At 36.6% G+C, this 13,100-nt stretch overlaps 1 protein-coding gene and 2 long non-coding RNA genes across 3 annotated transcripts in view; all 3 read left to right on the top strand.

Moving 5' to 3' along the window:
* Positions 1-13,100, top strand: part of LOC143736369 (uncharacterized) — a 402,538-nt gene that overhangs the window by 358,315 nt on the left and 31,123 nt on the right. The window lies entirely within an intron of this gene.
* Positions 9,696-10,786, top strand: LOC143735365 (uncharacterized). The gene is made up of 4 exons (XR_013203129.1): positions 9,696-9,904; positions 9,996-10,074; positions 10,500-10,611; positions 10,707-10,786. It is a non-coding gene; the product is annotated as an uncharacterized LOC143735365 (long non-coding RNA).
* On the top strand, positions 11,364-11,934 carry LOC143735361 (uncharacterized). Its single transcript, XR_013203126.1, has 3 exons — positions 11,364-11,516; positions 11,618-11,777; positions 11,866-11,934. It is a non-coding gene; the product is annotated as an uncharacterized LOC143735361 (long non-coding RNA).

Raw genomic sequence — 13,100 nt, 5'->3', positions numbered from 1 at the left:
TCAAACAAACGCCTCGAAACTCGGTGTGCATGAAGTCAAGACATTGAGGATGAAAAATTGCCAGCGGATTTTTGATATCTCGAACGGTTTGGCCGTGGCGAGGAAACTAATTTATGGCGAGAAACGTGAAACAGGAAGTGTGTTATAACTTCTGCATACATTAACTGATCTTGATGAAACTTCAGCAGTGTGTTCGTTGTAAGAGGCCGATCACATGGATGTAAGTATTGTGAGTCAAAGTTATAACGCCACCAACTGGCAGCAGGAAGTGTGTCACTTTCTAAATGCTTTGAAATCACCCTCTTATTTTTACCCGATTTGCTTCAAACTTCATCTGTATAATGTAAACACACGGCTGATGTAGACCTGTGAAAGGATTTAATCTCAAAAATATTGTTGCCATGGCAACTCATCAAACTTTAATATTCTTTTTTTTTTGCTTTTGAGACTCTTAACATGCTTGAAATTGCATGAAACTCGACAGACACATCTCATTTATTAGCCAGGAGACATGTGCAAAGTTTCAGAAACGGGCGTGGTGAGGGGCTCAGTAGCGCCACCTTTAGTCAAAAATGGGGTATTAGTTTTACCTACAGTAACAAAAATCGGTATGTATATTTTTCTCCTCGAGCCGGACAACTTTCTAATTAACAATCATTAGCTCGGATCAACAGGAAGTCAGATATTTTGGTCTGAATGTGGATTTTTGGCAAAATCAGCCTCTGATTTTTTACCCACTCCTCTTAAATGGGTTATTTAATTCCCACCAAACTTTTTCAACATGATGAAAATACATTAAAGAAGCTAAATTGTGAATGGCTATTGAATATCTCAAAATGTTTTGCTATGGCGAGGGATTAAAGTCATGTCAAAAAAGTAAACACTAAAAGTCTCATATCTTCTAAAAAATGTATTATACACCATTTATTTCTAGATAAAATGATACAAATATCAGAACTAAACCCATTTTATTCTTGTTTTGAATTTAAGAATAATGTACAAGTTTTAAAACAGCCAGAATGTGCTATTGAGTTAAAAAAATAAATACATCAAGTAATACATAGGGCTATACTGCCCTCTTGTGTCCAAAATGATATCAACTCAGTACATAAAACAGGTATGGCTATTGTAATTGTATATATATATATATATATATATATATATATATATATATATATATATATATATATATATATATATATATATATGAGTTTAACCCTTGTTCAAGTTTAAGGCCTTGTCTTTTTGGATATATATCTTTTTTTTTAATTCCAAAATATGCATACAACCCATATATTTTAAATGTATTCCCAGCTAACACAGTACGTTGTGACGACGTCGTCAGTTAGTCGTCACTTGGTCAGCGTGACATTACTTTATGACAACGTTGTGAGGACGTCGTGGTAAAGTTCCATTTTTTATAATCTTGGCTAACGTTCCAGAAACGTTGTGGGCACGTTCTCAAAAGACGTCGCTAGTTTATCCCATGGAAAACGTTGTAAAGACGTGGTCAACTGGTCACCAGATAACTTAATAAAATTTTTGCTGAATTAAGTACATTTCCCAAATAATATATAAATGGCGTTTCACTAGGATAATACTTGCAACGCAATATTCTGAAAAGTTATCTGGAGACCAGGGACCTCATGTATCAACACTGCGTACGCACAAAAACACGGCGTACGCCAGCTTTCACGTTCACGGCCAGATGTACTAACAGTGAAATTAACGTAAGAATGTGCGTTCCTCCACGTAAACTTCATGTCTGGCGTACGTACATTTGTTGTGATTTTTGTCCGTTGGCGACTCATAGAGGCAATAAAGTGCAGTGGCAAAAATTACACTACGAATTGTTCTATCTCACCACCAGTTGTCAGATATTCCTTATAATTTGTAATTGATAAATTATTTGACATATTATTGTCACACGAGTCTTATTAAAATATTCTATTCATTATGCAATTAAGTAAGAACATATATAAAGCATGTGCAAATTGATACAACCCATCTAGCAATGGCAGCGTTGGCTTTATTAGAGGACATTTTCAATGGACGAATCCGGAGAGAACGAGTTTTTAGGGACCACAATGATTTTCTGGCCCACGATGATGACTGGCTTATCAGCCGTTTCAGATTTCCAAGGGCTATCCTCTTGGAGCTCTGCGCTGAGTTGGGTCCGAATTTGGAAAGAGAGACATACCCGTTCCTTTACAGGTGCTTACTACACTTGGTTTCCTGGCAACTGGTTCTTTCCAAAGAGAACTGGCAGACCGCTCAGGAATAACCAGTCGTGTTTGAGCCGTGCAATGCCAGCTGTATGGGACAGGATCATCCGCTTGTCTACCTCGTATATAACGTTCCCATACGATGCAGGTGACCAGCCAAACATTAAAGTGCAATTTGCAGCGATAGCCGGTTTTCCTAATGTAATCGGAGCGATCGACTGCACACATATTGCTATAAAGGCGCCATCTGAAGAAGAATTTGCATATGTGAATCGGAAACATTTTCATTCAATAAATGTGCAGATAATATTGGTTACCTTCGTGGCAGTCCTGTAGTAAATCCGAGTTTCCCACAGCAGCAGATACTACTCAAGAGAGTAAGGTGTCACCCATAATTGAGGCAACTAAGGGTGTTAGTTCATCGACCCCTTTACTACTGCCTGTTCTGCCCACACTTTGTCAGTGCGCAGCAGTTCTCCATTTAATGTCCAGCTTTATATCAGACCATTTCTTTTTAAGGTCATTTACAGTGCGGCTTTCAGATCCCACCGCATTGACTGCAACAGCCAAACTCTCCCACTCATATTTTTTCCTTTTGTTATTAATTCCGGAGGACAAAGTTCCACATATTTTTTTTCTCGTTTCTACCTCCGATATAGTAGCACCTCCGATTCACTACTGTAAAGTTTTGTTTCTTGCCGCTTGCTTTAGCCATTTCGTACTGCTTTCTTTTGCCAAAGTGGACTCATTACCATATTTAAATGTATTTAATTAAGGGAGGAGACTGGGTGGGGCGTTGTGCTCGTGCATGTGCGCTGATTTTTACGCAAATTGGGATGTACAAAGAGAATATGCGTGGGATCCGAATTCGTACGCAGAGATTCATACATCTGGTTTTTTTTTTGTCCGTACGCAATGTTTTAGTATGAATTCAACGCAAGTCTTTGTACATGAGGCCCCAGTTGACCACGTCTCTACAATGTTCTCCATGGGATAATCTAGCGACGTCTTTTGAGGACGTGCCCACAACGTTTCTGGAACGTTAGCCAAGATTATAAAAAATGGAACTTTACCACGACGTCCTCACAACGTTGTCATAAAGTAACTACAATGCAACTACACTAACAGGCTTTAAAAGTTTTATTAAAATAGAAATAACAGAAAGATTTTTACAGCATTAAAAAAAAGAAATAACTGTGCTAATAGTATTAAAAGCAGGACCAATAAAGGAAGGGGGGAGGGGAAAGAATAAACTATTTTGGAGCAAAACACTGGTGTCATTAATCTTTCACCAATCTGTGTCTTTCCTGTAATGCTGACATTAACCTACCATTACCATGACTTTTAAATACTGTCAATTTAATGTGTTCTTCATAATGTAAATCAGTGTGCAGATATTTTTTTTAATGTATGACAATGCTTATTAGTGGTTATTTTTCATGCCACTATATATATATATATAACTTGACTACAACTACAGCCAAAATGGAAAACCCTTTTATTGTTGCTAAGGGTTTAAAATTTAAGCAGAGTAATGCAAACAGAAATGAAGATCCGACAGTCGCTGAATCGGATGAAAGCAATGACTCCAAGTGCAGAAGAGGCCAAAAAGGATGGAAACGAGTCCAATTGCTGAATTACTGGAAAACAAAAACAAAACAAAAAAGATACAGGTAAGACATACATTCTCATGTAATCTTGGGCTATATCACATTCTACAACCACAATTTAATGTTAATTTAAACTGACAAACTGTCAAAAAGTCAGGCTGCAAAAGGTGATTCTGCAGGCTCTGACGAACACACATAACAGGAAATTATACTTCTGCATAATGTGTCTCTTTTTACACCAAAAATGTGAATTCTACCGGTATTCAGATAGTCTCATGCATACAGATACCTATACGGGCTACAATCACCTATGTAGGCGAAATTTGTTTGACATTTTAATCGTAAACACAGCCATGTTGAAGCCTGCAGTAATGTTTTTCATTGATGTTAATCGCAGTCCACTCTGCTTATTGTTTTGTTATACAATAAATATCACATTTGTAATCATGCTGATATTTAGGGAAAATGGCACTCTTTCTCATGTAATAAACTACATCATATGACAGGGCTATTCAATTAGCTTAATTCGGGGGCTGGATTATCAAATCGAAATGTTGAGGTGGGCCGGTGGGTTAAAGGTATACTTCACCGCTGGAAAGATTAATGTCTTTTTAAATTGGGTTATGTAGTAGAAATGTGAAATTATTTTAGAATTTGGTGCCTTCTAGACTGAGAAAATCCAGAAAATGTATTTTTTGGCTCATGTGGATGAAAGACAACTCCCAGAATGCACTTGCTTCACTGCCCTATGAGGCCAGTCCCAAGCCACGCCTACCGGTTACAGAGGGCAGCATCAGAACTTGTTTACAGCTGTGTAAAACTTTTTTCCTTGGAATAAATATGAATTATACAAACTCATAGCAATTGGTAATAATTATTTCATTTATAATTATCATAGGCATAAACGAAAATATTCTGATAGTGAGAGTTGGTAACCACAGGTAAAACCATGCATGGCCACTCGCTCACTACCACTGTATAAAAAAATGCCTAAACAAAGGTAAAAACTAGCAACATACACCGGTATTGAGGTATATTAAAAATTCAATTACTTTTAGTAATTAAAATGTTAAAGGTTTTACTTTGGTTAGTTTGAGCTTAAACTATAAAACATTAACTTTTCTGTTATAGTGATGCTACCAGATTTGTGTTTAAATTTTATTTTGTTTCGTGAGGAGAACAGTTGCAAAGTTCAAAGTTGCAACTGTTCTCCTCACAAAACAAAATTAATTTTAAACAGTTGCAAAGCTTCAGTTTGATTGATATTACTTAAAATGCACACATATATATATATATAAAATAGTGATAAGGTGTCAGGTAGTTGTGTGGCATTTTAATTTGCTTACCTACAGCTTCATCCTTCAAGCCAGGAAGTAAACTATGACACCAGGCACTTAAACACAGAAACAGAGGGCACAGTAATGAGCATCAATTGTTAGGTTGCGTGAATGCACTCTCTAAACAATTTCCCCATGAATGAACTATCCATGTATACACAGAGCAACAGCCTCAACATTCTTAACAAGCTATAGCCTAACTTACCTGCATCATAATCCCCTGACCCAGTTAGGGTTGTAAAGGAAATAAGACATTTAAAATGCATAGCATGCTCCTCGTCAGTCATACTAAATAACTGCCATAACGGAATTAACGTTTGTTGGTTGAAGACGGTGGTGGATATAGACTGATATAGACGAGCTCGAGTTGATTTTATTTTTTTCATATAAAGATTGTTGTTCACGTATTTTTAGTTTTTTAATTCAGGTCCATTAGACCACTGTCCCCGCTAAAACATACAGTGACATTTGTGGTAAGTGAAGTTACGTTAAATGTGTAGGGATACGTTAATGTAGAGCAATCCGACAGGCTGATCAGGACCCCGACACGAACGGAGTGGTCTTGAATCCGTCTGAAGGGGATGTATTCGCTATAACAACAGCATCGCTATACATTATCACACTTATTACATGGCTACCTAACAAATAAATCAATAAATTGACACAAAATATTGATTTTAAAAAGGGGTTTATCCTCCAGAGCAAACAGAACTGTGTCCATGGCAACGCTCTGTTTTTCAAGGCAACGGTGTGTTATACAGATGTCTTTTATCAAGAAATAATAGACCGCTTACTACCAAGAATTCAACCATTAGAATTCAACCAAGCCATGTAATAAATTAATATATTAACCTTTCGTCCACAGCAAACGTTATACGCTGAGGGTGAAGTGCGCAAGACAAGTACATTTCTTGGGCGAGCGATGCGCAAAATCATGCAATTGCAGAGCTCGCGAAGCACAATCTGTCGAAATAATTGATTCTTGAATAAAATACAAGCTAACATTTGATGTAGTTATAATTAAACACATAATAAACGTTTACATTATAAAACGTCTTACCTTTTTTAAAGTGTTTCTGTATCCGCAGTCTTCCAGCGATACATCGTTACCAGCCGTGTGTGTGTATAAGCGGATATGGCCCAAGTTCCTGTTCACCTGTGGGTTTACTGGCGGACAGCAGACTATATGCATACCACCACCTATTGTACTGGAGTTTAAAATGAGGTCTATGGTTCAATACTGTGCAAACACACTGAAAAGTATTTATTGAAGCGGACCATAAAAACAATAGGCGCCCCAGTGCAAGTAGCTTTTTGGCCAAGTCACAATAATACACCTTTGTTTGTAGAAAGATGTGGTTCACTTCATGAACTTATTACTAAGGTCACAGTTGGGTGTAGACTGTGCAGACCATTGATTCAGCCTGAATTTGTATAAATACATATATTTTTGGAATCATCTTTAAACCTTTACATTACATTAACATTTAAATTAATTCAATTTATATTCAAATTATACATTTAAACAAAAAAGAAATCTAACTAGGGACAATTTACAAATTAATACCGTTAGATGTATGATGTCATTTGCTCTAATGCGCTATGACTGAGAGGGATAGTTCACACATATGAACTCGTATAGCTTATTTTTCGATGTTATCATACAATTTATACATTTAAACCTTTTTATGATTTATAAAATAATTATTCTCTTCTCTTTTTCAGCTTCTTCAGGTACCATCTGCTTGTTGTAAGTCATACACACCAGTCATCCTACATCTCAGATTTGCCATGTTCATTACGTTCTGATTAGTCTGTAATGAAACATTTTAACTCGTATAGAGGCCCATCACACTCATATTCAGCCTTGTTTATTGTTTTTCTCTTTTTCTTTTGCACGTGTCCACAGCAGCCCGATACTGTACACCCCAAAAGTTCTTTTAAGAGCTAAGACTTTTAAGAGCTTTGGTTTCGTAAGTACGTTTTGACTAACTATCAGACAAGTTTTCAGTATTTATTGGCATAATGAAGCATACATGTAACATGAAACTTTAGGACTGTTACCAGGTTTGATTAATGAAATAAATTTTTTAACTACTTTTGTTTTATTAGATTTTGGATTGTCTTCCTCTGTCGCCTCAGTTTTAATTGCAAGGTAAATAATATTACTTAGCTGCTCCTAAATGTGTTGTCAGTAATATATGTTGTATATTTTATTTTTAAACTTACATTGGATATTTATATTTGGTAATTTTTTTGCGATGGGACAACTATCCATACATAGGCTATTTATGTAGATTCAGAAATTAAGAGAGCACTGCAAAACTTCCAACTTGATAAATAGATTTGTTTTATATATTTGCAGTTTAATTTCATGTGAATTGTTCAATATATAGCAAAGTAACATTTTACCAATTAATATCTATTGCAAGTGCCTAAAAATAACAAACCATTCACATTGATGTGTTGCAGTTTTTGTCCATAAGTTCTTTCATTTTGCCTTCAACACTACAAGGTAAGACATTTACAAATTTACAGTAACATGTTCTTTCTAGTAGGATTTGGTTTTAGTGCTGAAAGACCACAAAAGGACCAAACATTACAAAAATACAATATTTAAAAATAAAATCTGATAATCAGTGATCCCTAAATATTTAAGAAAAATAAGACAATTTAACTAACTTGAAAGCTCAGATTGGGTATATAAAAAAGGGTGTACAAATTAAATATAAATTAAATAAATGCTACTCTCCTAGAATGAGCTCTGAAAAGAGAGAGATGCACAGGAAATATGTGCATGCTTGGAGAACCAAAAGGCAGGCATTGTCCAGATCGCCATCTCACCTGGAGACTAATCCAGCCGTTGAAGTACAATCACTTGATCTTCCAGTTGAAGAACAATCAGAAGGTGCTGACGGAGTAGTAATGTCAGTTGATATGGAGCAGAATTGTGAGGAATATTCATCTGACACTGAACACCATTTGCACTCTGAAAATGCAAGAGAACAGCCAATAGCAACAACATGGGAGGTAATTAACTGCTTGAATGAATCCTTGGCCTTTCACCTTGAAGACGACGACAGTAAGGACACGTCACTGGCAGAAGAGCTGTCCACTTGGGCTATTGAAAACCAGATAAAACACAATGCACTTGACAACCTTCTTAAATTGTTAAAAAGGCATGGACACAGTGAATTACCCTCAACTGCCCGGACCCTTTTGCACACTCCCCGGCAACTTGACACACAGCAATCATCTGGAATGGAATACGTTTACTTTCCACTAAAACAGAAATTACAAGAAACGTTAGAAAGTTACCCACTTGATGAAGTAGTTAAACTCCACTGTATTGATTTATCCCTGAACGTTGATGGATTACCACTGTACAAAAGCTCCAAAACATGTATGTGGCCAATCCTTTGCGCAGTCATGCTAGATCCTGTTACCATTTTCCCCACGGCTCTGACATGTGGTGCAAGTCGACCAACAGATCTTGGTTTTTTGGAAGACACAGTAAGGGACCTGGGTCATCTGATGAATGACGGGATTACCTTCATGGGAAGAAAAATAAATGTCAATCTGAGGTGCTTTGTGTGTGATGCTCCAGCTCGTGCATTAGTGAAAAATATTAAACTGTATTCCGGGTACTTTGGCTGTGACCGATGTGAGCAAAAAGGTGTGTGGTTAAACAGTCACATACCAAGAGACTGCTGACCTCACACTCCGGACAGATGAAGCATTCAGAAACCAAACACAATTTCAGCATCACCATGGGAACACACCTGTGTCTCACCTCCCCATAGACATGGTGAGGTGCTTTCCCATTGATTACATGCACCAGGCTTGTCTCGGTGTAATGAAAAGGCTCCTGCTCATCTGGACCAGAGGAGACAGAGCTGTGAGGGTTTCGGCCAGCCAAACCAAAGAGATTAGTGCAAGACTGCTGTCTCTCCGGAACTGCATACCATCTGCATTTGTGCGAAAGCCTAGGGGTCTTGAGGAGCTGGACAGATGGAAAGCAACCGAGTTTCGTCAGTTCCTTTTATACACAGGGAAGATTGTGTTAAAGGGAATACTGCCAGATGACATGTACTTACACTTCCTTTCTTTCAGTGTGGCCATGGCAATCCTAGTATGTCCAAGTCTTGTGCAGGAACATTCCAAATATGCCAATGAACTGCTGCAATACTTTGTGGAAAAAGGTAGGACACTCTATGGACAGGAGTTCCTCGTGTACAACACCCATACCATGCTGCACATAGCAAGTGATGCAGAAAACTTTGGTTATCTGGAAAATTGTAGTGCCTTCATGTTTGAAAACTACCTGCAGTCACTGAAGAAGATGGTGCGTTCTGGCAGACACCCACTGATTCAGGTTTCTAAGAGACTGGAAGAGATGAGCAAACAGAAAAAAACTCCAAACAATACAAATGTACAGAAAATCTCTACAAAGGCCCGAGACTGTGCATACATCCTCAGTGGGGGCCAATGCTGTGAAATTCTTCAAGTGCCAGACAAGGAAGAAAGAGTGCTTTGCCGTGTGTACAGTAAACCGTACCCTCTGTTCCACAGCCCATGCATGTCATTTTTGATTGGTGCCTACACGTACAACCAAAAAAACAACACTATCAAATGGATTCCAACATCAGAACTCACAAAACATGCGATAAAGATGAATGCAGAAGACAGGAGTGTGATTTTTCTGTCATTGCTCCACAAGTTATAATCAAAGGTAATAGGTTGTCATATGATGTGATTTGAGGCGATTGGTAAATATAATTAGCTTCTTTTCCATTTATAATGATTTTTCTTGCTTCTTGCAGAATGTATGCAATAGTTGAATTTTTGGAGGAGGGGACTTGTGATTTGGTACTACAGACCTGGCTTTTTGAAGAAGATGAGGTATTAAATCTCACTTGTATCAACAACATACATTAACAAATATCTTTACATTCACCATGAAAATCAAAATGGACAATTCTTGCTTTTATGGAACATAACAGTGCATCTTTAAAATTATTCATGCACATTTTTTGTAAAGCACTTTTAATCTTTTTTTACAAAAGTATTTGCATGCCCTCCTTGTAAGGACAACTCTTCTATTTTTTTTCCTCATGTTTCTCTTTTCAAATTTAACACATTGTTCTCCCAACGAATGTTAGTTCCATTTAGCGTGTTTTGAGTACAATTCTCAATTATTAACATTTACATCTAACTTTTTACTTGAGTTAGATTTTCAGTTACTATTGCTTTCATATTACAGTTTGCAATTATTTTCTACTTCTACAATATTTATTTCATAATTTAATTGTACTATTTTAATGCAGGTACAATACTGTTACTGGCCACCAATTAATGTGACCAAAAAAATTAAAAGGCTTGAACTACCTGATAAAAAAAATTGGACCAGGCACAGGGTCAGAGTGTTTGCAAAAACAGGTATTTCATTTTACTTTAAAGGACCATTCAAACAAAATGTTAGTGCAACTACTGTTAAGGAATGCTAAATTATACTCACTGTATTTTTACTTCAGGTGACTATGAAACTGCTAAAAAGTGGTCCAAAAGAGCAGCTGTGCAGTCTTCTGTGGAGAGCTCTGATGACGTTCCTAAGAGAAAAAAACGACAAGTGTGTCTCAGCAGCTCCGATGAAGGTATGAACCTGAGCATGTGAAAAAGTTTACCAGTAAACAATTAAAGTAATTCAAAAATCATTTTTATTCATTTTTTTTTTAAAGATACTTCTTCAGTACCTCACCCCAAAAAGAAGAACCGGGTGAACTGTACAACAACTGGTAGGCCTTTCTTAGTTTTAATTTTTTTACTTTACCACAGTGTTTGGGGGTTTTCAGAATACCCAAATTAATTTCATTAGTTGATTGATACCAATACCAGTACATTTCATTTCTTATTTACAGTGGAACCTCAGCTGCCATTTCCCCCAGCATTTAAACCGAACAAACAAACCACACTAACGCAATCAAGACCTGAAAATTGTACCATTCTTGATGCATCATTAAGACCAGCGCCTCCTAGAGACATCCAGAAGAATGGTAAATGCAAAACATAATTTGAAACTTAGTTTTTACCTTTATTTGAATGAATCAATATTGATTCTCCCAGATCACCTCCTGAGCCTACTCACTCAGAGAATCATCAGCATAGAGAGTGAGATGAAGGCGATGAGGAGCTCAACAGCAGCCCTGTATGAACTCTATGCTCGTGCCCTGGGTGATGGGACTAGTCAGCGAGTGGAGGAGATGAGCCTTGATGTGTGTGGCACTATGGAGGAACTCCTCTCTCTTGAAGAAAAAATGAAAGAGGAGACATTTCGGAATAGAGTGGTATGTGAATAGTGAACTATACGTGAAATGACAAAAAAGTGTTAGAATTAAGTTAAATAACAAAAGTTATTACCATTTTGAAAATGTATTCCATCTTGTAGACACACCATTTAAGTCTTGTTGGAGGTCCAAACCCTGGGGAAAACACCCGGCGGGTGATGCGGGCAGTGGCCTCCTACAGTGTTTGGAAGGAGTTTAGTCTGAAGGGGAAGAAAGGGAAGAGACCACTGCAGAACTTGAACATTATGAAGGTCATAAAAAGTAAGTCCAATATGTTAGTGACTCAAAAACCTGTATTACCAGTACTTTTTAAACCATTGCTGCATAATTATGGAATTTAATATTACAGAGGCAGTGATGATGTCCAATCCAAGAATCCAGCAAGCAACAGTGGAGGACATTGTGGCAGACACGCTTAAGCATGCTCCTGCAAGGTGTCAGAATGTAAGCTCCTTTGGTGCAGTTTGCTGTAAAATAGTTATTATCATTATATTCTAATTATATCATTTAAAAAAGGGAGATGACATGTTCAGTTCACTTAGTAAAAGTAGAAACAATGTGAAGTTGACCGCTTAGTCACTGGTTTGATTTACTTACACAAACAAAGAACATCTGACTGTACATGTGAGTGGAACATTTCACATTATGTCGTTTAGGTCAATTAGGCTTGGGGTATGTTTGAATTTTAACTATTCCAATTCCGCTCATTCGAATCTAATTAACGTTAGGTAAAACAAAAGTTTGGATCTCGTGCTATAAACTAACATGATTAGCGCATCTCACCTCGTCATAATTTACATACAGTTGACATCTGACAATCATAACAACAAATAAAATATTAGAATGAAAGATATGATTCATGGTTACTCACACAGCGCAGCTGAAGTTTTTTCTTGTATCGTTCATTCAACAACTGCCGAACAAACGTCAGTTCTTCTTCATTTTGGTTTAATGGCAGGTTGCGAACCAACATGCCACCACCTACTGTGATGAAGTGTGAAGAGAACTGGTTTTCTCACGTAATCCCTATATAGGCTACTATTTTTTAATCCACTCATACTAATAAACTCACTATTGCATGTATTTGTTTCCTGCATTTGAGCCATTTAGTAAACACAATTACTGGATTTATATTATATTTATAGTTATCTTATATGATTAATATAATGAAACCATCATATTTTAAATAAATCATATTGACCAGCTGAATCTAACATTTAATTTAATTTCAACAAATGTCAAAGTCAACTAAAAAAAATTATGTGCAATTAATTGTATAAAACTGAAATATACTTTTCATTTTGCAGAAGCAGGACCAGAGAAAAGGTGTGCAGCAGCATGATGACGATGATGAAACACTCCTACTTTTTGAAGACGAATAAGACTTTTTGATTCATTAGAAATTTTCATTGTTTTTTTTCTTTTTTTTTTCTTAAAGATCAAATTAATTAAAATTAATGTATATGCCAAATTTTCACTTCTCAATAACTTTGTTGTTAACTTTTACAATATATATTAAAAAATTATATGTTAATTGTTTATTAGCTTGCTGTGGAAAATGTCATCAACTAACTGCTGATTAAT

The sequence above is a fragment of the Siphateles boraxobius genome, unplaced genomic scaffold (genome assembly GCF_051911475.1).
Source record: "Siphateles boraxobius isolate OS27281-9 unplaced genomic scaffold, OSU_SipBor_1 13, whole genome shotgun sequence".
In the NCBI taxonomy this organism is placed as follows: Eukaryota; Metazoa; Chordata; class Actinopteri; order Cypriniformes; family Leuciscidae; genus Siphateles; species Siphateles boraxobius.
Note: the sequence above shows the minus strand (reverse complement) of the source record. Positions and strands in the feature narration are given on the sequence as shown.